Here is a 4,193-nt window from a genome sequence, read left to right on the forward strand (position 1 = left end):
TTTGATTGTAATCTGCCGGAGTGTAAATCGCTTAACCCTCTGAGCCCTGAGGGCATTTTCTCGATTTTACATGCTTTTATAAATTACCATTTTAGAGGGCAAGTAGATAACATAATACCCAGCTGATTCATATTAAAATGTTCAGAACACTCTCAGCTCTCAGTTAGGAAGGTTCAATTTTGCCCTAGTCCAATGTAAAAAAAAAATATTTTGACATAAATGTTGAAATTTGAAGTCCGATTTTTGAAAAATTTCGAAATTTGTGTGAAATAATACCTTTATTCATCTGATTGAGTTATTTTGGCTCTTGAAATTGCTTCTCCAAAACATTAGCTTCTAAAATGTACAAGAATGTTTCCATAAAAAGGTTGGGAAGAGCAAAAAACATGACTAAAATGATCTTTTTGTCCAAACGTTTTTTGGTTCTCGATTTTACATGCTTTTATAAATTACCATTTTAGAGGGCAAGTAGATAACGTAATACCCAGGTGATTCATATCAAAATGTTCAGAACACTCTCAGCTCTCAGTGAGGAAGGTTCAATTTTGCCCTAGTCCAATGTAAAAAAAATATATTTTGACATAAATGTTGAAATTTGAAGTCCGATTTTTGAAAAATTTCGAAATTTGTGTGAAATAATACCTTTATTCATCTGATTAAATTATTTTGGCTCTTGAAATTGCTTCTCCAGAACATTAGCTTCTAAAATGTACTGGAATTTTTCCATAAAAAGGTTGGGAAGAGCAAAAAACATGACTAAAATGATCTTTTTGTCCAAACGTTTTTTTGGTTGAGATCTAAGGGCATTTTCTCGATTTTACATGCTTTTATAAATTACCATTTTAGAGGGCAAGTAGATAACATAATACCCAGGTGATTCATATCAAAATGTTCAGAACACTCTCAGCTCTCAGTGAGGAAGGTTCAATTTTGCCCTAGTCCAATGTAAAAAAAAAATATTTTGACATAAATGTTGAAATTTGAAGTCCGATTTTTGAAAAATTTCAAAATTTGTGTGAAATAATACCTTTATTCATCTGATTAAATTATTTTGGCTCTTGAAATTGCTTCTCCAGAACATTAGCTTCTAAAATGTACTGGAATTTTTCCATAAAAAGGTTGGGAAGAGCAAAAAACATGACTAAAATGATCTTTTTGTCCAAACGTTTTTTTGGTTGAGATCTAAGGGCATTTTCTCGATTTTACATGCTTTTATAAATTACCATTTTAGAGGGCAAGTAGATAACATAATACCCAGCTGATTCATATTAAAATGTTCAGAACACTCTCAGCTCTCAGTTAGGAAGGTTCAATTTTGCCCTAGTCCAATGTGAACAAAAATATTTTGACACAAATGCTGCAATTTGAAATCAGATTTTTGAAAAATGTGGAAACTTATGTGAAATAATACCTTTATTCACCAGGACAAATTGTTTTGGCTCTTGAAATTGCCTCTCCAAAACATTAGCTTAGCGAAGGAATACAATAATTGACTAATGTTAACATGCTAATACTAAAATAAAATATGAATAGTGTGGATGCAGGAGAACTTCAGATGCTGCCAGAGGAAGGACCTGATCCACACCGTCTCGTCTCCACCAGGGAAAACTGGAAGAGAATAGACAGACAACAAATGAGCCAAGAAAAGTGAACAGGCATGAAAACAAAAAGACTATCCTGCTGAGCGAAAGCATTATCCCCATTTACAAAGCATTAGCTTCTATAATGCACTGTCATTTTCCCAAAAAAAGTTGGGAAGTGCAAAAAACATGACTAAAATCAAATTTCCCAAAATACAAATAGTCTCTTACTCTACTTTGACCACATATGAGGAATTAAGCAAAATGAGACTGAATAATGACTTGATACTAGTGTTGTTTTTGTCAACGAAATGTATGACAAAATATCGTCGTCAACGAACATTTATCACGTGACAGAAACGAGACGAGACGCAACGTAAATGGTGGTCATGTGACGAAGACTATAATCAAATATATAATGCTTTATTGTTGACTAATAAAAACGGGACTAAATGTGGTTTACAAAAACAAAAACTGACATTACAGCATCGTAAGAGAGGCCGTGTCCGGAGGGGATGTCACTTTTCCCTGTGTAAATGTTAAAATCTATGGTGTAGCCATTGCTTGAGTCCGCCAAAACGAACAATTTGAAACCCCACTTAGTAGGTTTGGCCTTCATGTATTGAGTAATTCCAGTTTTAGCCTTTGAGGCAACCATCCTTTCATCCACAGCTAGGTTTTTGTATGGATGAAAATAGGTCTTTGCTGCGGTTTTGATCAAATTGAGGAGAGGTTTGACCCTGAAGAGTTTGTCGAATTGTGGCGTTCCCTTCTTCCTATCATTGTTTACATCTTCATCTGGATCACTTATGTGTAAGTTCCAGGAGATGACACCAAATCTGTCCCTACTCATGACTGTTGCGGCAAATGGACAGGTTAAACTGTGGTTCTGCCTCCAGTAATCAGCAATGTGGTGTAGTCTAACCAGGGCCATGTAAAAGAGGAGTCCAATGTACTTGTAAAACTCCTCAACTGTCAAATCAGTCCATTTAAACTTTTTACCCATGGCAATTTTTTTGGCAGCCTGTTTATTTGTGTTGCTACAGAGTGTGTGTACAGTGTGTGCAGTGAAAAACAATTTGAAGAGCTCAATTGGTGTGTAGAAGTGCGTGCCTAGCTGTGGGCCAGGGGTGCGTGCAGGTTGAAACCTGGAGACAGGAGGAGCGGTGTCCTGGTCTTCCTCAGTCTTCCAAGCCCGCTGCTGCGTAGGGGGTGCTGGTGGAGTTAGGACACGGGACCTCTTTGCGGGTGGTTCTCCTCTTCTCCTGGACCTGGTGCTGCCACAGATTCACAGAAATCAGTCTCATTATCTCATAACAAAAATATTTAAACTTCACAACTTGTATTTGCAAACAACAGTGTAATAAAAGTCGATGCAAAAACATTTCCATTCTGTACTATTTGTAAATTGTAAAGGGAAATACTTTTACACAGAATACACATCTATTACTATTATTTTCAAACAAAAGTAAACAAAAGTAGTGCTATCAATAGAGAAATCAGTCCCTGTAATGTCAAGAATGCAAAATTCAAGCTATCTTACATTTACACACAGAGCTTCATTTGCAATTTCTAAAATAAATTATTATACCCGTTTATAAACAGCTGTATAGCCTACTACAGTTTGTTTGTTTCTCTCTCTCTCTCTCGTAACTTCTGTCTCCTCCCCTCAGCCAGACTAAATGACGGCTTTCCATCTCCCACAACAGACACACACACACACACACACACACACACACACACACACACACACACACACACACACACACACACACACCCCGGGTGTCCATTTATGCGAGACAGCTAGCAAACAAAATTGAGACACACGGGGAAGATTGCTTACTTTTACTTGTTTTCAAACTATTACTTGTTTTCAAAGAACAGAAGGCTGGCGACAAGAGTATACAGCTCTGTCACGTCAGTTCCAAAAAAAAAATCGGTCACGTCACGGACGCAACATTCAAGCTAGTTTACATGTTCACACTTAGCTTCCATTACAAAAACAGACGTTTTGTCAAATAAATGCTCTTACCCGTCTTCAAATGGATCCATGTCACCTTCATATTCCTCTTCGTCAAAGCCCTCAATGTCGGAATTGGCGTCTTCCTCTGAATCTCTCAGCTGTCGAACATCCGCGCCATGGTGAAATCGAAATTAGGAGCATGATAGGAGTCCTTTGTTCAGTGATTGTGTATGTTTGACCTTAGTGGGAGGTCCTTAGTGATTACACTAAGTTGATTGGATGGTTTTTCACAAAATATGACAGCAAGCAGCTCTACCAATCACGCAAGGGAAAGGGCCGATGACGTTTTCGCAAAATGTTGATTGACAAGCGGCTCAGCCAGTAGCGCAAGGGAAAGGGTTGATACATTTTCGCTCCTCTCAGCAACATATCTCTGGCTGTGAGTCACGTAGAATCACGCGAGAATATGTCCCGGAAAGGGGAGAATCTCAGCTTTCCGGTGATATTTAAACCACATTGCTGCGATTTAATAATGTTAAATAATGTATTAAAACATAACGAAATCACCGACAGAACGCCATAGAACGCAGTACTGCGGGCTCCGGGTCCAGAGGGTTAAGGTGTCTCTGAGCCATGCCCCACTTTCTAGG

The 4,193-nt window shown here is 38.0% G+C and overlaps 1 long non-coding RNA gene across 1 annotated transcript; it reads right to left on the minus strand.

The window, feature by feature from the left end:
- Positions 1–1,416: 1,416 nt before the first annotated feature.
- On the minus strand, positions 1,417–3,767 carry LOC307270056. Its single transcript, XR_013845528.1, has 3 exons — positions 3,613–3,767; positions 2,729–2,857; positions 1,417–1,608 (listed from the first exon to the last, which is right to left on the minus strand). It is a non-coding gene; the product is annotated as an uncharacterized lncRNA (long non-coding RNA).
- Positions 3,768–4,193: the final 426 nt, after the last annotated feature.

This window comes from Ammodytes marinus (genome assembly GCF_949987685.1).
Source record: "Ammodytes marinus genome assembly, chromosome: 24".
Classification (NCBI taxonomy): Eukaryota; Metazoa; Chordata; class Actinopteri; order Uranoscopiformes; family Ammodytidae; genus Ammodytes; species Ammodytes marinus.